Source organism: Passer domesticus, chromosome 10 (genome assembly GCF_036417665.1).
Source record: "Passer domesticus isolate bPasDom1 chromosome 10, bPasDom1.hap1, whole genome shotgun sequence".
NCBI lineage: Eukaryota > Metazoa > Chordata > Aves > Passeriformes > Passeridae > Passer > Passer domesticus.
The window spans coordinates 41,247,487-41,273,078 of NC_087483.1; the positions used below are offsets into that span (position 1 = coordinate 41,247,487).

General features: G+C 45.5%; 1 protein-coding gene across 6 annotated transcripts in view; it reads left to right on the forward strand.

Annotated features, from left to right (window-relative positions):
• Nucleotides 1-26: 26 nt before the first annotated feature.
• MBD5 (methyl-CpG binding domain protein 5) overlaps nucleotides 27-25,592 on the forward strand; it is a 121,218-nt gene continuing 95,652 nt past the window's right edge. For all 6 annotated transcript variants that reach the window (XM_064435299.1, XM_064435297.1, XM_064435296.1 and 3 more), the window contains exon 1: nucleotides 27-474. The gene's annotated coding sequence lies outside the window, so the exon portion shown is untranslated. The remainder of the gene's footprint in view (nucleotides 475-25,592) is intronic.

A 25,592-nucleotide genomic window follows, 5' to 3' on the forward strand; every position in this document is an offset into this window, starting at 1 on the left:
CCCCGCTCCCCCCCCCCGTTTCCCCCCCCCCCTTCCTCCCCGCGGCCTCCCGAGCTCCCCCGGGGCGCATGCGCGGTGGCGGCCGCCGCTGCTGCCTCCCCTCCTCTTCCTCCTCCTCCTCCTCCTCCTTCTCCTCCTCCTCCTCCTCCTCCTTCCCGACAGCGGCGGCGGCGATGAGGAGGAGCGCGGGGGGGGGCGGCGGCGGGACGGCCGGTTGTTCGCGCCGCTGAAGGGACACGAAGCAGCGCCGCGCCGAGGCGGGGGCGGGGGGCCCCGAGTCGCTGCCCCCCCCGCAGCCCCGCCGGGGAGTTTCTTCCACATCCCCCCCCCCCCCCCAAAAACACACCGAGACCCCCCCCCACCACCCCCGTCCCTCGGGGGCGGCCCCGCGGAGCGCCGCTCCCTCCTCCTCCTCCCCCTTTATTACCCTTTGTGTGCGTCTCCGCCTTCCTCCCCGCGCCCGGGGGCCCTGAGGTGAGTGCGGGCGGAGCGGCGGGGCGGGGGGGGCTGTTTGTTTACCCCGCGTTCGCCCCCCTGTTTACCCCGGGGGGGGCACCGCCTGTCACTTCGGGCCCCTCGCCGGCGCCCCCCGCCCCAGCTTTGTTGTTGTCGGGGGATGCTCCGGGGATGCTCCTGCGGGCCCCTCCGGGGCGGGGGGCGGCGGTGGCGGGGGCGCCGGGCAAAGTTCGGGGTGGTGCGGTGGGTGCCGAGCCCCGGCCGAGTCCCGAAAGTGTTGTTTTCCCGGGATAACAGCGAGCCCCCGGCGTTGCCCCCCCAGGTTGCAGGCCGTTGTTTGACTTATTGTTTGAGTTATTAAACCCCCGCGGTGGTGAAGGTACAAAGACCACTTGTACAAAGACCCTTCGCCGGGCTGAACTTCCAGGGGTAGGCAGCCCAGCAGCTGGGCTCGGTGTTGGCGGGGCTGGGATGTGGTTTGGTGGCAGCCCCTGGTTATCGGTGGTGCCCGGCTATATTTGGTCAATGGTTTGTTCAAATATATATATGTGGGGATGTGTTTTTTCCTTGGCTTTCTGCTGGGAAGGCCAAGTGTCTCCATCCCCGCTCGCCCTGTTGGCCAGGTGTGCTGGTGGGCTGGCCTGACCATGTTTTCTGCTGGTTCGAGGGAAACTTAGGCGTTCAGACCTCTGAAATAGGTTAAAATGTAATGGCTTTACATGTCAAACTAAATTCTGGACTCGAGGAAATGTTGGGAGAAGCCTTCTAGATGTTTGCAAGGATCCAGAAGTAAGAGTTGGAGCATTAACACCAAGTTGAAATGAGACAGTCCCCTACACAAGTAGGATGTTTATATTGAAATTGCTGTTGTCTGCTTGTTTCTGGAGCTTAATTATGTCCTCTGTAATTTCCAAAAGACGGTCGGAGTGCTTTGGTTTATTTTGGGCTTATTATTTTTGGTTTATTAAGTGCTGGGCGCAGAACCATGGAGTAGGCCATGGGTGTGTGTTCCAGAGGGACATCCCAGGTAAATGGTGCTCAGCAGAGAGTGTGTGTGTCACTGTGCCTCGTGCTGAAGGATGCCCACAAGAAAGAGCTCTCCTGGCACGCTGGGCTGTCTCCCATTTCTCATTTGTACCCACGTGTGTGGTGGGAAGCAGCAGTTTTGGGGTCGGGCTGGGGAGAGTTTGCGAGAGCCGTAATTTGATGGGGTGGAAGGAACAGGAGAAGACCAGAGCTGGATTGATACTGGACAGTGTTGTGATGGAGAATTGGAGGCAGCAGCCATGGCTGTGGCTCTTTCTAATAGTTTGCTGTTAGTTTTCTTTTTGCTTGTAATAACTTTGGGTTTAAACATGTGGGGGAAAAACCTCGATGGTGTCAATCCCCAAAATCAGCAGATCTGTGAATAAATACCCATGATTTAAACACGTGGCTCTCCTTTTAGTTTACTACAGGTAGGAGTTGGACAGCACAAGCCTGTCCAAGAGTAGAGGACATCATTTCATTATTTTATTTCGTGACACTGCTGCTTTTCTTAGCCTGAGATCCCATTGATCTGCTTTCCTCTGTACATGGAAGTCTACAGTGCCTGCAGGATTACATTCCCCGTGTATGTAGAGCTGCAGCTCTGCCCCCAACTTCCACATCCTACAGTGATGTGATACAGTAATTATTACAGGCATTTGACCATCTCCTTGTGTTTTGGGCTTTAAAGTACCTGTGGTTTGGTTCAGTATGGTTACACAGTGAAATTGAACAGGATTCTGAGGCTGGGCAGAATAATTCAGGGGTTTTTCTTGCTTTAAATCCTAGAGATAAAATTACTGATAAGCCTTCATTTCCACAGGCCTCCAAGTCTGTGCTGGAGGGAGAGCTGTGGCATTGGGGTGGGAAGGGCCCTCTGAAGGAGGCACTGGTGGGACTGGGATTCTGGGTGGCAATTCCTGCACGAAGGGGTCTCAGGCTGATTTGGGCCTTCTGGCTGCTGTCACAACCTTCCAAGAGCTGAAGGAATCGAATCTTTCAACCTGTGCTAGGAAAGATTGTGAGTTATCAACAGCTGTAACTAGAAGGCAACACAGTTTCCTTTTATTTGGGTTCTTCAGCTCTTTGTGCTGCTGTTATTGGGATATTTACAGGTGCTGATTGTTTGGTTCAGATTTCCCAGTTCTTTATCTTTGAGGACAGAATTAACAATTATTTTGCTGTATTCTTGGTCAGTGGCTTCCTGGGCTCTAAGGGCAGATAGTTTGGGGTTAGCAAGGACCTGCCATGGCTGTGCTGAGCAGGAAGATGCTGTTTGGGCCTGACTTTAATAATGTTTCCGTGGAGTTTGCTGCCATACCTCCCTTCCTTTGTGGACAGATGAGTTGGTCTCTATTTGGATTAGGGAGGCGGATGTTTGAGGAGAATCTTTATGATGCAATACCTTCAGTAATTGAACTTTTCTTGCAGTCCTTTCGTTCTTGGGCTGTGGAGGGATCAGTGTTTCTCCTTGTTCAAAAGCACTGGAGATCCTGGCATCAGTCACAGTCCTCTCCAGGATGGAATGCCTTGGGATTCAGCTGGGTTATTTAATTCGCTTTCTCAGTGGATTTATTTTTTTTCCTTACTGTTCCTCATGGTTATTCCTCCTCTGTGGAAGGTCAGTGGCTGGAATAGAGTCTGTAAGTCCACCATGAGTTTGTGGCTCAGCAGCCAGTGCTCCCTGTGGATGTTCCCTGTGGAAAGCAGCAGGCCAGGTGGGAGGCCCCTCGTGCCCATCTGGAGCCCCACGAGTGTCCCAGTGTCTCTCTGTGGGCTTAAGAGGCCACGTGCAGTTCATCTGTTCATGGCCAGGGACACAAATTTTGAAAGTGGCTGAGCTTCCTTTGCAAAAATCCTGTCAAAACTTTGGGAGAGTGGGGAATTCTGTTTGTTCCTCCAGGCTTGTTGGGTTGTCTGAGGGTTTAGTTTTGTTTGGTTCTCCCTGTGTTGGTTCTTGTTGTGTCCCAGTGGAAATCAGAATTACCATTGATTTCAAAAATAAAAATATACAGGATACATTTATTTCCTTTTTAATGCTCTTGTGTCATTAAGGACCTGCTCATTCTTTTAAAGAGTTACTTGAGCGTTGGAAACCACAGGCTCTCATTGGCTTTTCTTTGTATTTATTTTTGGAACTATTAGATGGAATAATACTGCTCAATCAGTTTCAAATGGGCCTGCACAGGAACCAAAGCTGGTATTGGGGATGAAATTTTGGAAGAGCATTGGAAATAGCTTTCAGGATGCTTTAATTTTTCTCTGTGTATCTGGACCTAAATGAAGAGGGAATAAAACAAAAAGCAGCAGTTAAGAAATTGAGAAGTGCTGACTCCTTCCCTCTTTTGAATTCCAAGTTCTTTATTATAGCAATTTCTGTTTCCTTGATGAATCGTCTAGAAAGGAGTTCAGACTTGGTACTATTTTTAAATCAAGGTAAAATTTGTCAAAATCACTCGGACTACAATGTTAAAAAGTGCATGAGTACACATGCAAATGAGTTTAGCTGCATACAGAGATACATAAATGAGTATCTCCAAGTTCTAATTGGAACTTTTCAGTGGTGCTTTAGGTCCCTGTGTGCATGGAGAGCCCTCAGCTCCAGGCTGGCAGCAGCAGTCAGTGGGAGCCCTGCCGTGGCTATTCATAGAGCTTTGTGAAATGAGTTGGTCATCTGGCTTTATCTGCAGCCTGACAGGTGCTCCCAGCCCCAAAACCTCCACTGCCTCCCATCCTTCCCATGGGAGCGACCCAGGAACAAATCCTGCAGTGGCTTCCATTGTTGGCTCTTCAGGCACGAGCTGGAGATGCCCAAGATGCATTTCTTGTTTGCTTGAGGGGCTTTTTTTCTGAAATATTCTGTTTCAGGAGCTTTAATGTGCTTAAAAATGAAGTGGTAAAATGCTTGAAAATTCTTTTTTATGTTTCTAAGCAAACCTTTATACTTTCATTTATTACTCTGGTTAAATTCAATGTGCTGTTTATTTTATATATTTTTATTTTCCAGAAAATGTTTTAAAGTAAGCGAGCAATATTTTAAAAATTCTTATCCTGCCATAATATCTGATAACCAGAACTCATAGAAGCAATACATTAATTCATTACTTTGCTATGAGGTAAAATTGAAGCTCGGGCTAAAAAAAAAAATATATATTGTCATAATTTTTGCTTAGTCTACATTTTCAGTGGGATTAAATGCAGAATTATTTTGGTGTCTGAGTAATCTGAAATGTAAATAGCATCTGAAATATGAGGGCCCTTGGTTTGCAGCATCAGTAGCGTGGCCTCGCTCAGGAAAATTCCCAAGTGAGGGAAGCAGAACAGTTGTCAATTGTTTGCACAACAAATCCTGCTGGATCAAATGGTGATATTCCCAACGTTTAGATCAAGGAAGGCACGAGATAATGTTGCCTTGTACCCCACTGCCAAAGGAAACAAACACAGCCTAAGTTAGGAGCAAATTTGGCCAGCCAGAACCTGGGCCTGCATATCAGAAATACAGATAGTCAGAATTTTCCATTCCTGCTGCCTCATGGTTGAAAAACATGGAAATTCAATTTCACTTGGCCAATTTTAGACTTGGTTTTTAAGCTCTGGTAGATCATTGCCAGCATGTTATTTAGAATTATTTAGGATTATTATTTAGGATTTGTTGTGACAAATTAAAGGCTTGATCAAAATCCATTAAATGTTTGGGTTTGTCTTCATCCTTGAAGCTTTCACCTGCCTACTTCATGTATATTTATATATTTGTATAGGTGACTAGGCCCACCAGAATGAGTACAAATTTCATGTGTTTTGGTAAGACTGATTCTGTAGCTTCAGTCTAACCAAGACACATGAAATAATTAAAATAATAGACATAGCCTTATATTTTTGGTTGTGTTTCTCCCTAATCTACTTAATTTAATTTAATTTTTTTTTTTACTTTTAAGGCTGATGCAATGAAGCTTTATGCATCTATTTAATTTTTTTTATAAGCACACTGTCAATTTAAGGAGATAAATTTTATTTATTTTAACTGTGCGTAGCAGAGAAGCACACAAAAAAAATTGTGCTGGATCCTCTCATCCAAACTCTAGATAAGAAGAGTTTTTTTAGTATCTGCTATTTTTGGAAGAAAACACTGCAAAAGTGAACAAATGAGATCATTGATTCAAGAAACAAAGTAGTCAGGAATCTGTAGTGAGCTGTTTTTTTCAGAACAGAACTTCCTTTTGTCTTTTAGGGCTGGGGGCAGGAGAGGGATACGTTGTTCCCTCGTAATCTTTATGGGGAAGAGGCTTGGATCAGATTTCAGAGGTGGATGTGTTGGTGATGCAATGTGCTGTTGTCTTGTTCCTGAACGTGCCTGCCTGGAGTGGCAGATATTGTAAAGTTTAGTGGCTTTTTATTTGTTTCTGGAAGGCTCATCCCGTGTTTGTCAAGGAGTAGCTCCCTTTGCAAGCAGTGATTTTGCTCAGAAAATATGAATTCTCCCCATTTATGCTATGCTAGGAAAGGTTTGGTTTTGGGAGATGCTGTTTCAAACGACTTTTCCTCCTGGGTTTGGGAGCCCAGTGGAAGGGTTTGTTTGTGCTGATGGCATCAGAGCCCCTGGCCATGGCAAACCCAGCCAGAGCTGAACCCTCCCTGCCTCACATCAGCCTGCCCAGGGAGCTGCAGGGAGCTTCACAGCCAAGCATGGCCTGCCATTCCCTCCAGGAATGCCTTCCATGCTTCCTTTCAGGCTCACAACTGGAGAGACTGGGATCTGTGGTGGGGATTGTGGCTCTTCAAGGTTTCAGAGCAGGTATCAAAATCCTTCTGCCACAGCCCTTGAGTTGTCCAAACTCAAAGCACTGTTGGCTTTTCCCTGTTAAGATAATTTAAACACTGAGGGCTGGCAAATCCCACCTGCTCTGGATGGACAATAAAATGAACCAAAACCTAAACCCAAAAATTCCATGTAATACTTGAAACCTGGGAATGATGTTTGAATTTAAGGACCGTGTCCTTAAAAATCTGTGAGTTGTTGGAGCCTTTTAAAACCCACGTGGCTCCCCTTGAAGTCGCCTGGGTGTTATTAAGTAATAAAGCAGGGCTGTGTCTGTGGGCCAGCTGAAGCAAACCATATCTGGGCTGGAGGCTATTGGTTCCTCACCTCTGTTTTAAAATTAGTCCAATCATTTGCAGCGTGATTCATTTCTAAAAATGACTTGTCCATCTGTGCAGGGTGCCCTGGCTGGAGCGTTGCAGTGCTGCTGGGGCTTTGCTGGAAGTTGTGTTACTCTCAGGACATCTTGGAGCTGTTGTGTCACACTTTTCTTTGATAAATATGTTAATTCAGGCATTAAGCTGGGTATAAAAACTGTGGTGTGGGTGATTCTGATTTTTGGAAATAGCTATCCAATATTTCTCTTCTTAACATTCTACTAGTAAATATCTAGATATGAAATCTTGAAGGAAAAAAAATAAATATAGTAATAATGTCTATTCTGTTTTCACTGCTGAAATATTTATCAACTTCTTAGGTGTTGGATCAAGCCCTAAATCTGAATTTTTATGAGTTGTACTTCACAGAGGTCTTGGGGAACAAAACTTTTAACAAAGTAATGCTCCCCCCAAAGTTGGGCAGCTCCTTCATCCGCTGCCCTGTGGGTTCCTGGGGGATCACCTTCCACCCGGGGCTTTCTTCCCAGAGCTCTGGGGATTCCTGGGCTTTTCCCCGTGCTGCTTTCCCTAAAAACTTCACAGTTGTGAGTCAGTTCTTAATCATCTTGTGGAACTCAGGTCCTTTGATGGAAGAGTCCTGCTAAGGATCTGCAGACATTTAGAATCTGCAGAATTCAGGAGCATGTCCCTGGAACTTAAAAGTAAACAGAAAATCAAGACAATATTTCGAATTTTCCTTTTTATGTTAAAGGAACTTACATGCCAGTAAAAGTATTCCCATGTGTAAGAGCAGCATCATTTTTCTTTAAGTAGTAATTATCAGACTAATAACTGTTGCTTTGTCAGAGAAGGAATATATAAACTTTGGAGAGCCTGTTGTTACATTTTTTTAATTTTCAAAGAAAAAAAATTGATCAATACTTTCTCCAAGTATTGATCTATGCTAAATAAAACTAAGTTTAACTTTATTCGGGTTTTTTTTTTTGATGTTACAGATATGATACAAGAGCCTGAGAGAGACTTATCCCATAGATGAACAGTTGGAAGTAGATTATTTTAATTTTTAATGTTACTGCATTAAAAAAAAACAACAGTAAAAAACTGTTAATATTCAGCTTTTGCTAATTATTGCAAATAATTATAATACTTTGTGTGGAATTTATTGATGTGGGTCTGGAATGTTTCTGGTCACTTACAGAAAAAATGAAATGCTTTTTAGTTTGTGTTTTGGTAGCTGGTAGTCAAAGGCATTTTGATATAGGAAATGTTCAGCACAAGGGTGGGGAATGTAAACTGAATTGTTGCTGATGGTGAACCTTAAATTGAGGATATTTTAAGGCATCTCCAGTTGTTGTTTTGAAAGAAAGCTCTTTGTAGAGGTTTTTATTGAATGTCCCAGTGTTGGGAGTTAGTTGTCCTGTGCTCCAGAGGTCTTCACAGGCAGGTAGGATTTTGGGATTAGGTTCTATGAACCTGCATGTTCATCAAAAATTCCCAAATAATTACTGGTTTTTTTAATCTCTGCATTAATCCCGTCCAGTGTAATCCATAATTATTGTGTCCTCAATTTGCACAGACTCTCCTGTTGTTTACTCCTGCTTTACTCACCTCCTTTATTGTGCCCCAATAGACATTCCTGACAAGTTACTAACTCCGAGTTGCCTTGGGAATTGTCTGTGTGTTTTTGGGGCAGCGAGTTCATCACCCCACAAAAAACCCACCCAACTTCAGGATGGATTTTCATCCACTGGGCTGAGATATTTTGATTTTTGTGCACAGGATGGTGAGGCTGCTTTGGGGGAGGGTGTGTTCCGTGGAGCTGCAAGGTGCAGCCTGTGGATAACCCCTGGTGCTGCTCTCTGTGGCTTTGGGGTTGGGGAACGGGGCTTTGGCTCCCCAGAAAGGAGCAGGGTGTAACTGAAAGCTGCTGCGGGGGCCTCGGGAGGAAGGAAGCGAGCGGGGAAACATTCGGAAGAGGCAGGGGCTGGGAGAGGGCTGGTGGTCAGGAGCAGTGAAGGAGGGTGGGATGGCAGCAGGGAGGGAAGGGGATGAGGCAGAGCTGGAGTTTGGGGCAGAGTTAGTCAGGGCTGTGATGAAAATGAGGGGAATCTGGGGAGCAGGGGGCTGTGGGGTGTGTAAATGGTTTGCCTTGGCAGAGGGGAGCAGATCAGAGAACCATGGGGTGGTTTGGGATGGAAGGGAGCTTAAAGCTCATCCCATTCCACCCCATCCCATGGTTGGGTCATCCTGGCCTTGGACACTTCCAGGGATCCAGGGGCAGCCACAGCTGCTCTGGCAATTCCAGCCCAGCCAGGAATTCCCAATTCCCAATGTCCCACCCATCCCTGCCCTCTGGCAGTGGGAGCCATTCCCTGGCTCCTGTCCCTCCATCCTTGTCCCCAGTCCCTCTGCAGCTCTCCTGGAGCCCCTTCAGGCCCTGCCAGGGGCTCTGAGCTCTGCCTGGAGCCTTCCCTTCTCCAGGGGAACATTCCCAACTCTCCCAGCCTGGCTCCAGAGCAGAGGGGCTCCAGCTTTGTGATCCACAATATGATGGGAAGGGGAACTGGTGACTCTTGGTGGGAAAACCCACCTGGCAGCCTCCTGAAGCCACAAGTATCAAGAATATTTTCACACAGTATCAACCAGAAAGTGCTGCTTAATCACAGCCTTTACATCCAGCAGCCTCAGAATGATTTGAAAAGGGAAATAAACAGGCCTGTGAGTGTATAAATAATTCCATAATATTGCCACTGTTGCTGCCTCAACTTGGAAGAGCTGGGAGTTGCTGCTGAGCGGGCCTGGCTGGGCAGCCAGCCCTGCTGCTCTCAGACCAGTGATGCCTTGAGAAGGCTGTCCTAGAACAGAGACCATACAGAGTTCCAGAATAAAGCAGGGATTGATCCAAGGATCTCCTCCATGGATGCACCTCGGGCAGCAGCAGAGCCCAGCCAGGGCTGCCCCCAGGATGAACCCAAATGGCCCCAAAATGCACGAGCGCTGCCGGGGTCTCTCCCTGGGCTCAGCTCTGCTCCATGTGCACATTGCAGTTCAGTGGCCAACCCCACTGCAGCCCCTGCAGTCCCACCCTGCTTGTTTTTCTCTCTGCAGCCCACGGGCTTTGTGCTCCTGGGCTGGCATTGGGATCATTTGTCCTTGGTGCCCAGCTGGAGCAGGAATTGTTTTGTGTCCCTGCTCTGTGCACAGAGCTCACCATTCCCTTATATGAAGCCCAGACATACACTAAAGCAGAATAGAACCTAAAATATGGAAAAGCTAAAACCTGAGGCATCATCAGGACCTGTAGCAGTGCCCCAGAAATGCTTCCAGATCTTGGAGGGCTTTGGGTCTCCAGGAGGGAAGTCTCCAGGAGCTCAGTCCATGACTGGGGCTGGGTTCTCCTTTGTCCCTCCGCAGTTCTGCTCTGCTCCCAGCTCTCCTGGGCAGCCCATCCATGGCTGAGTTTTCCTAGGAAAGCATCCCACTGTGGAGAGGGTGGCTGGAATGCTGTGCATGCCTTGCCTGTGTTGTGTTTACTTTGACTTTATTCTCCTTGCTCGTCCCCTGAGTAAACAATCCTAATCCAGTGCTGCTCATCCAAGGCAGCTCTGCTGGATCTCAGAGACCCTCCCTGCCTTTCTGTGCCTCCTTTTGCCATCAAACACACTATTCCTAGGCTGGGAAAACCACTGATTTATATGGATTATTCTAATCCAACATCATGCAAGCAAAATCAAAAAATAGTTTGACTACCTAATGATTCAGAAATGCAGACGTGTTGCCAAAAATTTTAGCATTTGTTAGTTTTACACTTGAGCAAATGCATTCTGGTAGAGAATTGAACTTCTTTATTTTAACTCTTATCTGCAGAGTTTTAAGGCTTAGGAATTTATTCCACCAAAAAAAACCCCAACATAATTTATAATTCTAACAAATATGAAAATTAGTCTTTAAATTTCTTGTGTCTTCCTCTTTTTTGGAATAAATATTTCTGAATCTATAAATACAGGGACAAACATTTTTCCCTTTAAATACAGCCAGAAAAGTTTCTTCTTTTGTTAAACAGGAGCTCTAATATGATTTAGCATTTTCTACTTTGAGATAATGAGTTGAAGCAGGGCTTTAATGAAATAAATTCAGTGTAGCTTAGTGAGGAAAGGGAGTTTCTCTTGAATAACTCAGTTTCTTTCCAGTGCTTAAGTATTTCAATAAAAACAGGAACTACATTTTTGGAGGAACCTCAGCAGAAGAAGGAGCCAGATGTGTTGATTTTGTAAACATTAAACAATCTGCATTCTAAGAATCATTCTCTGATCCCTTTGAACTCAAGGAGTGACTAAATGATTTTCTGTCTCTCTATTGGACAGTGTTTTTCTGTGCATTTGTCAGTCATAACCAGAGCCTTGATATTACTGTAATGTATAAAATGTCAGGAACAATGTGAGATTTTAATTTTTTGTCACTGTCTTCTGTAAAAATTATTTTGGACCTAATACAGGGGGATAATTTTGCCTAGTTCTATAAAGAATAAAAAAAGGAAAGTGGTAATTTAGGAGAAACAGACCTCTCATCAGTGCAGAAACTTGGTTTCTGAATTTAATTTCTATTGGATAATGTAAACTCAAAGTACTGATACTGTTCTATATTAGCTTCTGGTTAGCTGGAGCTTACTAAAAATGAACTTAATTTTAATTTTTTTTCCTGTTCTACCTGAAAAAAAATCCAAAATACAAACTTATCCCAAAGTACTGTGTTTTTGTCTAAATTATCACAGCTGTACATTTCAAATAAATATTCTCCTGTAGTTCTGTCACAAGCAAGAAAAAGGGATTTGTTCAATCAGCTGAAATGAAATTATCTGCAAACCAGCAATGAGTGCCTTATGCATTTCCCCCATGATTCACTGTCTGATGAAAAATATGTTAATATTTGTTATAATTTATAAACCAGATTTGAGAGGATTTGGGGTTTTATTTAGGTTTTATATAGTAACACACAAGTCAATTGAGTCTTTGACATCAGACAGATGGGAGGGACTTGAAGCAGGTGAAATTACCTGTTCTGCATGAATCTCTCAGAATCTTGCTCATTAACAAGTTCTTCTCACTACTCTAAAATAAGAATCTTAAAATCAAATGAAAATGTTTTGGATAAAAGTGAGGAAAATAAAAAATTCCTGCAACATTCCAGTATAAAGCATTACATGGGAAATACACGGAGTTATTCAGTGTTTAAAAGTGCTGGTTTTGTTTTCATTCATAGCCAGGGAGCTTTGTATTACTTTTACATGATTTTTACTTTATTGTACTTTTTTATGTAGAAAAGTGCTACATTTTTTCATTTCTAATACATTTTAGTGTTATTTCCTGTGATTTGGTGCTGCCATAAATAAAATTAAATATTAATAACATCGTTTGGGTACAAAAAGTTGTAATTAATGTCTGGGCAGAGCGCTGTGTGTTCTGGAGAGAAATCTATTCAGGTTTAGGGGAAGAATTACATTTTCTGTGTGTTTTGTGGGGTCTGGGGGTGTCATCCCATAGGCACCACTTCCCCCTGCACTGCATGGGCTGGTGCCTGTCCCAGAGGTCAGCTGATGGTTCAGAGTGGAGTGCAGCATATTTTTCTCTGTGCAATGAAAAAAGAAGTTTTATGACCTGAGCAAAACACTTCCCCCATTTCTGTAGAGACTTTTAGTGTCCAAAAGCTTTTCATAAATACAGCTATAGAATACCTAAGGCTATTCAATTCATCTTCTCAAGGGCAAAGGATTTTTTTTTCCTTTTTTGATTAAATTTTTTGGAGAAAGGAAGCTGTCAGAACAGACTTTATAGTTTTGCCTTTGTTGAATTGACACTCTATAAAATTTTATTTTAGCAGATTCGCTACGAGAGGGAAGCAAACGATAGACTCCAAGTAGGGCAGAGAAGAAAGTTGTAGGTTATTAAATCTTTTCAAGGAGAAAAGGAAGTAGTTCAGTGTGCTCACACAGGTTCCTGTGTCAGCAGTTGGGAAGCCTGGCAGAGATTATCTCCAGGCAGCAGCAGGTTAAGGAGAACAGGGTAGGAAAGGGACGCTGAACGTCCAGCAAGAAGGAGATGGAGATATTTAACCTGGTTCAGAGCTGGGTTTGCTTTAGATCTCGTTTTACTCTGCAGTCCTTGAGCTGCAGTGTGGGAGAGTTTGGAGCACGCAGGTTAAAGAGGGAATTTCAGTGTGTTGAGATAGATGTCTTAATAGAATTGTTAATTCTTTTAGAAGGAAAGTATCATTAAGGAAAAACGATAGCAACGCAGATAAATTGGAGTAATTTAACATTTGACACATGGGTTGGGTTTTGGGGCAGGGAAGGTTTCCACCCCATCCTGCTCTCCATGGACATCCACAGGGAAGGGTTTTCATCCCATCCTGCTCTCCATGGACATCCAGAGGGAAGGGTTTCCACCCCACCCTGCTGTCCATGGACATCCAGAGGGAAGGGTTTCCACCCCACCCTGCTGTCCATGGACATCCAGAGGGAAGGGTTTCCACCCCATCCTGCTCTCCATGGACATCCACAGGGAAGGGTTTCCACCCCACACTGTTGTCCATGGACATCCATTCAGAGGGAAAGGTTTCCACCCCACCCTGCTGTCCATGGACATCCAGAGGGAAGGGTTTCCACCCCATCCTGCTCTCCATGGACATCCACAGGGAAGGGTTTCCACCCCATCTTGCTCTCCATGGACATCCATGAAAGTTTTGCTGGGAGCTGCCTCTGTCCTAAGGATTAATGGGATTGATTAATGGGATTATTTTGGGGTCCTTAGGCCCCGGGGTCCGTGCCATGCTCTGTCAGCTCTGTTCTTTGTGCCGGGTGTTTGGGGGTGAGCTCAGTGAGCCCCCTCAGCAGCATTCCCAGCAGGAGCCACGGGCTGTGCTCCCATCCCTGGGGCTGGCAGTGCCTCTGGAGGCAGCAGGGTGTGGGTGGGAGGTGGAGCCAGGTGAGCCGTGGAGGCTCTCGGAGCAGTCGTGTCCCTGCCAGTTGGGACTTGTGGGAGCCTGGCAGGGATCAGGAGCACAGCCCTTCACTGCAGTGTCATTCTCTCAGAAAATTGCTTCTTGTTTTTGGGGATTGGCCTGCCTGGTGCTTGATACCGACTGTGCTAGGGAGGGGAAATCAGAGACATAAAATCCTAGAGAAATGTTTGTACAGTCCTACATAGGACCTGGCTGGGAGAATTCCACTTGTCCTGTGTCTGGGCAGGGCAGTGAGAAGTGTTCCAGCAGCCTGACAGCAGGTGAACGTTCTCCAGACTGCAGCAGTTTGGGAATCAGACCTTCTGTTTTGGGAAGTTGTCATTTCTGCAGTCATGGAGACGCTCATTAGACATCTCACATTCAATATGCAGCTTATTGAGCAGTTGGCTGAGAAATGATGAGCTGAACAATTGCATCTTGAGGGAAAGCTGCCTTTGGGGAGGCTGGGCTTCCCTGGGTTAATCATGGACACGTCATTGTTTAAATTTTTGAAATGAATCTGAAGATGCTGCTGGACATGGATGCTTTTCTGATGGGATGGGGCAGGTCCAGGTGGTTTAGGGTCAGACTTCTGCTTTGTGTGGAGATCTAGAAGGAGCAAACCCAGTGTGGAGGCAAGGCTGTAACCTGTGAGTAGGTTTATTTTTAATATGCTGGTGTTAGAAACCCTGAGACCCTTCAATAATGAGGTGCAGTTCCCTAATTCTTCTTCAAAAACCTAAAATGACATTGCATTAAAAAATAAATTAATAACAAAGCATGAAATGAAACAGAAGTGCATGGGATAACATTCTGGTTTCTTGTCCACTGAGAAGTTCATAGTTAAAATGGTGAGATGAAAAACTGATGCAAAATTGGTGCATAAAAAGTGGCTATTCTGGACCCTTGGACACATTCTACTAAGGGTCCAGAACAGTCACTTTTTATGCACTGAGACTTCCACTAAATTCATTCTACAGCTTTCCTAGCACAGATAAAAGGGCCTGGATCAATGATATAATTTACCAATTTAGACCTTAGTTTCTATTTTTAAGTAAGTGATATCTAATATTTGGTAGGGGGTTGGGAGCATCTGTGTGATGTGAAGAAACATTTATCTCTAACCATTTTGGATTCTAAGGCCAGAGTGAATATGGGAGAGCAGACCAAATTTACAAAATATCAGTCTGAACACAACAAAAGGACTGGGGCTTCTTTTCTTTGAGGTGCTTTTTTTGTTGTTCTTTTTATCTCCTAACTGAAAAATACTCCAGTTCTTCCCCACCCCCAAGTGAAAGAAGAATTGGAGTGCCCCAAGACAGGGAGAGCAGCAGAAAAGGTGAAAAGCCCCGAGCAGCAGGGCAGAGCAGAGGAGGCCATAAAGGGTTTGTTGTGTGGTACACAGGTTGTTAATGCTGTTAATGATTGAGCTGTTTATGGGGGATTACAAAGGGATAGGAAACGACTCTGCTCAGGAATTCCACTGAACCCCAGAGACACGAACAAAAGTTTAGCAGGATGCTGGACTGGGACTGGGCTTTGCCAGCAGAAGCTCCCCAGAGCTGGTGAGGAGCACAAACACAAGTGGCTGCAGGGTCATCCTGCCTGAAAGGGCCACCGGCCGTGTCCCCTGGGCCACCAAGAGTCCCTGGCACTATTGAGTTACGGCGTGGTAGGGTTACAGGAGCTGGGAGTTCACAGAAATATGCTGTCATACTTGCTAGACCTGTACGTCGAGTTTGGGGGTTGGGCATTTTGGGGGTTTGGTTTCTAGGGGGTTTTAATGAATGCAAACTTCCTAAACCCCACTGATAGGTAGATATTTGTTATTTGCTCTGTTGGGAGTCCATTTTAGTCGTTGAAGATCAGGAACATAGATTTACTACTGGTTTATGAATATTTTGGACATCCAGCTTGTTTCCTCAGAAGTGGAATGTTATGGTTTATAAACTGGAAGTCCCTTCTCCTGTTTTCCCACATCATAATCAAGTTTACAGCAGCTCTGGCTGCTTCTCTTCTGGTTGTGTTTCAGGCTCAGTGACTCAGGTTCTTGGGCTGTGTCCCCATGGGTGGTGACCTTAGGGAGGGCTCTGAGGAGTGCTGGGACTTGCCCTGTGTTGTGCTGTTGCAGTCTGAAATCATCCTGTCCTGCTCACAGACCCATCATGCAGACTCTGATCACCAGGCCTATATTTAGAAATCGAGGAGGAACCTTTCCAACTCCTCGTAGTAGAGATGGGAAGAGGAGGAGTAGCCACTTGTCATTTCCCTGCAAAAGAGGCTCCTCAGTTTCTAGAAACATTTCTCGTGGTGTTGAGTGGTTTGATCAGCTTCTAGCTGTGTTTTCAGTAAAAAATGCATCTTTTTGATGTTTCTCCCAAAGCTGTGGACTTGTCTTTACCCTTGTTAGTTCTTGGCCACATTATGATGATTGTTGTAGATGGTACAAAGTGGTGAAAATGTTCCTTTGAGCAGTGCCAGGTTTTAGCATTAGAAGGTTCAGGGAATACTGGGCAGAGAGAAAAGCTGGAACATCCTGGCCATTGTAGCACTCTAACATATCAAATTACACACACAACACCCCCATTTGTGCAAAAGTCATTAATCCAAACCACCTGTTTGTTGTGCATGATTTTACTTCACCTATTGATGATACCAGCTCTGGGTGAGACATCTGAGGGAGTGAAACTCCTGCCCTATTCCAAATGGGAATCCAGCTGTGAGCCATGGATCAGGTTAGCACCATTTACATGAATTAGCAAAATCCATCAGCTGCCAACCAAACTGCTGCAAGCTGCACTTCTGGCTGGAAGTTCATTGCTTCCTGGGGCTAAGCTGGGTGTAGGAACTCCAGTGCAGTGGCTGCTGCAGCAATGTGAGCTGGCTCTGGCTGGGAAAGGGAGCCCTGGCTCACAAGGAAGCTCCCAGTCCTTGGAAGTTGTTCCTGCAGCACACTGTGACAGTGGTTGGTGTGCAGGCTCCCTGCTCCTGCCATCCTGTCTGCTGGCTCTTCATAACCTGTGAAATACAGAGAGGATGAATCCATCAGTTTGGGATAAATGTCACTGTTTGGGGGGTTTCTCAGAAGTTGTTCAGAACTGGATGTAAAATGTTGCATTAAACCTTGGCAGGCAGCAGTGTGCCACTTTGCTATTTAAGTTTGGGTTCATCTGTGAAGGGGGTTTTGGAGAAATAATACTCAACTTCTCCCTTCCTCCAGAGAAAACAGAAATGTGCTGCTAAAAACTGGTGATTCTTTTACAGCTGTTGTGGACACTGGGGAGAAGGGGCAGTGGATGTGTCTGAATTCTCTCTGGAGCATTTCAGAGTATCATTTAGGAATATTTCACCGTACAGTTGTGTTCTGCCAAAGTCACAGGATCCATACTCATAAATAATTTGTGCTTTTTGTGAAGTGCCCTCCTTTGGAGCCTGCTGTGTTCAGCAGCAAGTGCAGAATGAAGGCTCACGTGATGCACGTGGGTTTAGCAGTTGATGAGCAGCTAATTAAAGGCTGCTCTGGACCTGGAAGGAGGTGCTGTGGAAGTGTGTGTCCAGGAAAACAGACCTTAGGCCACCCAAAACATCTCCTGGACTTCTGGGATGGAGCTGGAAAGAATTCCCAGTCAAGGAATGAGTGATAGTATCACGTTTTCTATTTCATGTGTGGATTATTTACAGACAGATTATTCATCTCTGCCTTTTTCTCCCCAGTACAGGAAGTTTTGCTGGCATTTAAGTAGCTTGTCTCAATTTGGATTTTTTTTTTCTTCCTTCTAAAACTCAAAGCTTTTCACTGCAAAAGAAACCTAAGGGAAAAGTTCTCTGAAACCAGGATGTGTGTGCAGAATGATGGCTGGGTGTCCACCCACAGATTAAAACATTCCTGCCAAGGGTAGCTCTGTTCAGATACAGCAAAATAGTTGTGTGGGGATTGTAAGTGGTAAAAAAGTTGTTGTTGCCTGTTCTAAGAAAGTATAGAAGAGAACAAAAACCTGACTTTAGTTTAGAACTGGAATTAAAAGCCACAGAGAAGCAGGATGGAAATCCTCCAGCCTGCAGTGGCATTTATTGCCCAGGATACAGATTTGTGTTATTCCCTTTAAGGAGCTCTGCAGGGCTGTTTGTGTCTGAAGTTCTGTACCTGTTACAAGTTTTTGATGTTGCTGCTGGAGGATGAAGTGGGTCTCTTGTAAGTTCACAGCTGAAGCAGGCTGAGCTCTCCTTGTCACTCCCTGTGTCTGGCAGGCCTGGCAAAGGTGTTGGGAAAATCCTCTCACCTGCACCTTGGGAATTGCAGGGCTGTGCTCCAGCTGAGAGAGGAGCAGGGCTGCACGTCAGGGAGGGACTGTCACTCTGCCCCCTCAGGTGACACCCCACTGCAGAGCTGCCCCAGCCCTGGGGCCAGCACAGGAACAACCTGCAGCTGCTGGGGAGTCCAGAGGAGCCAGGAGCTGCTGCAGGGCTGGAACCCTCTGGAGCCAGGCTGGGAGAGCTGGGAATGCTGCCCTGGAGAAGGGAAGGCTCCAGGCAGAGCTCAGAGCCCCTGTCAGGGCCTGAAGGGGCTCCAGGAGAGCTGCAGAGGGACTGGGGACAAGGATGGAGGGACAGGAGCCAGGGAATGGCTCCCACTGCCAGAGGGCAGGGATGGGTGGGACATTGGGAATTGGGAATTCCTGGCTGGGAGGGTGGGCAGGCCCTGGCACAGGTGCCCAGAGAAGCTGTGGCTGCCCCTGGATCCCTGGCAGTGCCCAAGGCTGGAGCAGCCTGGGGCAGTGGGAAGGGTCCCTGCCCATGGCAGGGGGTGGATCAGGATGGGCCTTAATGACCCTTCTGACCCAGAGCCCAACTTCCAACCCAGTTCCATGACTTTTTACACCTTGGGTGCTGCCTGTGCAGGTGTCACAGGGCTGGGATGCAGCCACCTCCTCCCTCCCAGTGCCAGCAAAGCCCAGGTGCAAAAAGGACAGAGTTTTTTGGAGGTTGGTGCAGAACCTCCCCTGTGAGCACCTCCAGTCACAAATCAGGGATCCCTGGCAAGATCCGTTTGGATCCTTCCAAGACTTTTCTGTCACCAGTTGTGTGTTCAGTGCTGTGTAACACGGAAATATGAATTTCTCACAGCCCTCCAACAATTTGGGAAGGAAACAGACACTGCAGGTGTGTCTGGAAGCTGAGTTTGTAAACCCAGAGAAGCTTTGTGCCAGAACCTTTTCTGAAACTCAAGGTGTGGTGGCTGCTTTTTAATACCTGGTGTGTCTGATTTGAAACCATCACCGTACTATTAATTAAAGAACTAAAAATGGGGTGATTGGTATAGTGCTGTAGTCCCTTTGGAAGCTGGAAAAGTCACACTGGATACAGGCTTGAGTCAGTGCAGCTGAGGTGGAGATGCAGAATCCCTGAGCAGGAAGCTCTTGGCTCTGCAGTGATGTCTCTGGTGGGCACAGGGGCTCATTTTGGGGTTTTCCACATCAGCATTAAGATGACAGAACAAATAAACTGAGAGAACTTTGTCCCAATGATGTCTTCAGGAACAGTGAAGTTTGCATTTTCAGTTTTCCCATATAAACTTTAAAGGGAGAAGAGTGTTTCATCCTTCCTTATCTTTCCCTCTCATTGCCTTTCCTGGCCCAGGCACTTGAATATTTTAAGAAAGGGCTTCAGCATTTTGGCATTTTTAAGGACACAGTCCTTCAGTGGGAAATAGCACTTAGGTGTGGGATCATTGCTGGGGATGGGAGAGAAGAAGAACATGAAAAAGCTGCCGGTCACTTTGTGCTTTTTAATGGAGAGCAGAGCCAGGTCTCCAAAGGAAATGGGAAGAGAGGAGCTCTGCCATGAGCCTTTAGGAGACAGATCTCTTCATCTCGGTGCTCAAGTGGCTCTGGCCTGGAAATGGCCAGAAATTCACCTCTGCTGGCTCCCAGCAGTCCCTGGGATTCCTTCAGTGTGCCTGGAGCAGGCTGAGCTGCAAAAAGCCCCAAAGCTGCAGGGGGACAGGCTGGGACACGCCGGAGCCACTCTGCCAGGCTGGGGACAGGGAATCTGGGCCATGTCTGTCTGTCCATCCCTCCCAACTGCAGCCTTGGCTCACCAGCCACACCTGAGCAGGGGGTTTCCTGCCCTGTCCCCCTTTTCTTCCCCAAAGCAGGCACAGTGCAGGGGGATGCAGTGTTTGGCCAGAGGAAAAGGCTTTTGCTGCTTTGGTAACACGGGGGATTTATTGCTGTGACTGCTCCTCAGAGGCAGCACTTCCCTGGGTTTGGAACTGGAAAATGAGCGTGGATGCCTGTGTTCATCAAATATTTAATTACAGCATGTCGATGGGGCCATTACCTGAGCATAGGTGAGTGGCTGAAAGCCTGAGCTGGGCTCTTTTATATGGCCAGGATCCTCACATCCCTGCCTGGCCTCCTCCCCAGTGCAATTCCCAAGCAATTTCTCATGCCCACGTGTCTAATCCACAGTAATTCCAGGCTATGGTCATTATGTCCTAAAAAGAGAAAACATTTCTAGTCCAAAATAACCAAGGTTTACTGAAGTCATTCATATTCACACTGGAAAATATCCAAACATCTTTCTTTTTGCCTACTTCCTTTCCCATCCTCCAGCCTGCACGGGTTCTTTTCCTTAAAGAAAATAAACTTTCACTTCTAGATTTCAATGCATTTTGTTGCTGTAAATCTCCAAATAGGGAGGGAAAAGGCCTTCAGGTGAAAATCAGAATTTAAGAGCTAATTCTCTCCTGTCTGGGACATTCGTTCCTTATTTGTATCTTCAGTTTTAAATATGCAAATTTATTTATTTTTATCCTGCTGAAGCTGCTTCACAGAGGCAGTGTCAGAGTGGTGCTTTATACCTGAAGAGGGGTTTTTGTGTGTGGAATTCCTGGAGCTGTGAGATATGTTGTAATCAGATAGGAATTTGGGAAATGTATAGGTCTTTCAGGAATGCATAGCTCATGTTGTCATCATTTTTCAGCTCTCCACCATCCAAACTTTGCTTTAGCTAATGCAAGCCAGATGGGTTATTGCTATTTTATACACTAATATTTGTATTTAGGGTTTTTTAATGGTCTCTGCTAATACTGCTGAGGCAGTAGGAATTGTATAATCGTGATTAAGGAAATTTTTTTTACTTCAGTTGTTTTGTTTGTTTCTCAGTGCTGGCTATGGATCAGGTATTGCAGAGATTTGATTATTTTATATTTTACTAGGGGGAAAAAAAAAGGTTGCTTAAAGATGGATTTCTGCTCTGCTTTGGGAGAAAAAACAGAGTGGTTTATACAAATGCAATAAATAAATAAATAACTCTGGGAGAAAAAAAAAAACCCTGCATGTGAGTACAATACTGCAGGAAACATGAGACAGCAGAAAACCAGCCTTCCTTGCAGAAATACTTGATCAAGCATTCTTCTCCCCTGAAGTGAAATTCAGATTAATAATGGTGACAGTTGTCAACTTCAAACCACCATCAGTTTTATAGGCTCAATTACAATCTATTTTCTTTGTAGATAATAATTCCAGATAAATATTGCTAAAAGCAAGCCCGAGCTGAGGAGACAAAGCAATTAAATCCCACATTAATTTGTTTACCAGTGTCACACGGAATAAATCGACTGTAAGTTTTCCTAAATGATCTGGAGGTGCTGGGGAGAGCTTTTCTGTGGAATATTGGAGAGGGGGAATGTGGATTCTTTGCTGGAGTCACGTGCTTAATTAGACATTATGTAAATGATACTTTACATGACAAAAATAATCTTGGCTGAGTTCTGTGGTGATGCCAGGGCTGCCTTGGCCACGGGAAGGTAAAAAATGGGAGGAGGGAAGGAGACACAAGTGGGCAGAGCTCTGTGAACAGAATTTCAACACCAGCACTTGCTCATTCCCTCTTTTTAAACAGTGCAACATCAGCCCCATCCGTGCAGGAGTACATTTTAGCTTGAAAAGATCAATTTTGAACTCTTTTGGTTTTAAAGATAACCTTTCAAATGTGTGCCAGGGCAGCCTGGAGTTCCAGGAATACAAACAGAATTGGTGCTTCTGCCTCAAACCTCCCTGAATGGCAAAGCAGCAGCAGGAAAAAAAATTGTAAGGTTGTTTTTTTGGGTTTGATTTTCCTTTTTTTTCCTTCAGGCAACGTGAACATTAAGACAAACATCTCGATTTTTATACTGTTTGGAAAAAATCTGTGAGTAGGAAGGGAAGCTTCACTTCTGAATATCCTTAGGTTGCTATTCTTTGCTGTAATTTTTTTATGATACTTTCAGAGCACCTGATTTGGTTTTTATCTTTCGTGGTACTTTGGGTTTTGGGGTTTTTTTTTTTTAATGATTTCAAGGCTGTATCTATTGCTGTATCCTCATTGTACTTAAGAGGCAAAGAAAAAAATATGTTATTTGTCAAGTGGCAGCTGAGAGAGAGATTAAATAACTTGCTCAAGTCAGTGGCAGAGTTGGGATTAGAAATCTGTTCCTGCTGTGGTCTCTGAAAATAAGATTATGTTACTTCTGCCCTGAATTATAGTCAAATAAAAGAGATTTTAGAGCCTTCTGGTAGGCGTGTCCTGTTGCCATTTGTCACGTCTGGGGAATAAATAGGAATTTGTAGATGAATTTAGTGGGAGTTTTGAGATGGATTCAGGAGCAGCAGGATTATACCCATGCTGCTTTGTAGTTCATATTTTCAATTCATGGATGGAATGTTAAATTCACGTGTTAAATTACCTGGGCAGAGCTAAAAGTACAAACAGGGATTGGTCTGATAAAGGTCAGGGGGAATTAAGATTTTAGGCAATAATTATGCACCATCATTATGCACATCACTGTACTCATGAGAGGAATTAACAGCAAAAAATAAGAAGGGAAACTTCTGCTGTTCTTTGGCATTTTTGTGCTACAAATAGAGTAAGGAAGGACAATTCAGGAGACTTTTTTAATTATCTAAATCTAAGGTAAATACTTTCAAAGCAGAATGTTTTTCATGGTTGTCATTATGCTGTCTAAATAATACCAGATATCAACAGAATATGAAAAAAATTAGTCTCAGATAAGGTTATTTAGCATCTGTAGAAATTAATGTTTTAGTAAAAACTTGTTTGGTGCTCAGGACACTGAATTAGACTGATTTTTTTATTTTAACATCTTTTAAATTTTGGTCTTTGAGTAAAAGGAAGTTGTACATAAGCATGTATAACTCAGTTAAAAAGATGAAAATGGGGAGTCAACAGTTTCAAAATCCAGGTTTGTCCAAAAAAGTGGCCCAAATATCCCTTTACTTTTCCAATGGACAGAGAATTGGTAATTTTTTAGTGGACTTTGAGTTTGTCAGAAGAGTGAACAGTGCTCAGGTGAAGAACTAGATTCTGCCCAAGTTTGAGAGCTGTGCTGTTACCTTACAGGAGATAATAAAACACAGCTGGGCTTTAAAAAGGAAAAAAAAACCCTATATTTTTCTGTCCCTTCTTCAGATCTTCAGAGTCAGCTCATCCTTTACAAATATCCCTTATTTGAGCTTCGTCTTTGACAGGTAACTATCATGCATTCTTATCTTAGTGTGAGAACAGCTTTTCTTAAAAAAGAATTTAAAAATATCAAAATTTGTCATCAGAATCTGCAGTGTCTGTGCCTCACCTGGAGGGCTCTGGATCCCTGACACATCTCCAGGACTTTTTGGGAGCTGGGGAGCCTTTGGAGAAGCATGGAGGTTCTTTCCCTTCATTTTTTTATTATTTGCAAACAGCTTTTCCTTTCTTTTTGGTGTTTCCTGATGTCCCAGTGAGCAGGAGGAACAAATGTTGTGGTCTCAGAGGAATGACTGGGAGAGATAACTGTGAAAATCCTTTCCCAGCATTGGGAAGAAGAGGAACATGGTAGAAGAACAGACTCAGCATCATTTAGGTTGGAAAAGCCCTCTCAGACCATGGAGTCTGCCAAAGCCACCAAGTGCCACATCCCCATGGCTCCAGGGATGGGGACTCCAGCAGTGCCCTGGGCAGCTGTGCCAGGGCTGGACTTCCTTTCAGAGGAGTTATTTTCCCTAATTCCCAGTCTGAACCTCTCAGCATTGCTGCATCCCACGTGTTGGAGTGGATGTGGCAGAAGTGGGAGCTGTTTTTGAGCTCGCAGCCCTTTCCCTCGGCGCGTCATTAACAGGCACCGGGGGTCTGCCAGAGCTCTGCCATGTTTGCGTGGCTAATTGAAAAAAGGAGGTGTGTTTGGAGCAGTCTGGCTACACAAAACGAGTGTGGGAAAAGGTTGTCTGGTTGTTAAGGACGTGTTGGGATGCCAGGGGAGCATATGGTCCGTGGTGAAAGGTCCGGGGCGCGTGCGGCTCAGCCGGATTCCCAGCGCTCTCACTTCCTTCCCCTGTGCTCCCCTCCTGATCCCACCCTCCCGCATCTGTGCCTGCAAAAGTGACTGATGGCAGCCCTGCGTCACTCTGAATAGAATGTGAAATTTATTCCTGTTGGGAGAGGGCTCGGGATTACAGGAGCTGAGCGCACGCAGAGGCTGCGAGCCTGACAAGGGTTTGTGGTGGTGTAATTTCCAAGTCGCTCGGTGAAATTTCAGCCATGTAAATTATGTCTGACTCACGCTCGCAAGGATTCAAAGTCAGCTTTTAAAAGACACTTTTTGAAGTTTTCAGTGTTGCAGACACACGGCTGAGGCAAAGAGCAGAACATGCAAGCAATAAACAGAAGATCAGCAGGCTCGGAGCTTTCTTGGCAGTTGTATAACACCAATATAAATTTGCATTCCTTTATTTTGTTTTGCTTTTAAGTGGCCTTTGCGTGATATCTTTACTTTTCCCATTTATAATGAGGAAAAAAATTGACTGCTATCAGAGCTGAGACGTGCCAAAAAGGGTGGGAGCTTATCACTTGTGAACTTGCAGAATGATTTTCTGTCATACTCCGTGTGTATCGCAGGAGTTCATCATTGCAAGTATTGAAAATGTCACAGGAGAAATTTCATGTTTGATTTTGTAATTAGAGAAGTTCCAGCATGATTTGTTTGGGGTTTGTTGGGGCGGATTTTTTTTTTTAGATGAAAGGAAGACAAGGCTCAGCGCTACGTGCAGTGCCTTTTTTTGACATGAACAGTTCAGATTTGTCTTCCAGCTCTGCATAACTTTGTAAGGAATAAAAGTGTCTAAGTCATGGAATTATTGTAGAATCGTGGAATGGATTGGGTTGAAAGGGATCTTAGAGATCATCTTATTACAGTCCCCTGGATACCTTCCACTATCCCAAGTTGTTCCAAGCCCTGTCCAGCCTGGCCTTGGACACTTCCAGGGATCATGGGGCACCCATGGAGGAACCTGTGCCAGGGCCTCCCCACCCTGCTAGCCAGGAATTCCCCATGTCCCATCCATCCCTGCCCTCTGGCACTGGGAGCCATTCCCTGGCTCCTGTCCCTCCATGCCTTGTCCTCTTCTGGAGCCCCTTCAGGCCCTGCCAGGGGCTCTGAGCTCTGCCTGGAGCCTTCCCTTCTCCAGGGGAACATTCCCAGCTCTCCCAGCCTGGCTCCAGAGGGTCCCAGCCCTGCAGCAGCTCCTGGCTCCTCTGGACTCCCCAGCAGCTCCAGGTTGTTCCTGTGCTGGCCCCAGGGCTGGGGCAGCTCTGCAGTGGGGTGTCACCTGAGGGGGCAGAGTGACAGTCCCTCCCTGACGTGCAGCCCTGCTCCTCTCTCAGCTGGAGCACAGCCCTGCAATTCCCAAGGTGCAGGTGAGAGGATTTTCCCAACACCTTTGCCAGGCCTGCCAGACACAGGGAGTGACAAGGAGAGCTCAGCCTGCTTCAGCTGTGAACTTACAAGAGACCCACTTCATCCTCCAGCAGCGACATCAAAATCTCCTTTTGGGAGCATCCCCATGACCCCAACCTGGAGCAGAACCCTGTGTCCCCTACCCTGGGAATACCTTGGAGCACAGCAGGAATATTGCTGTGCCCAGCAC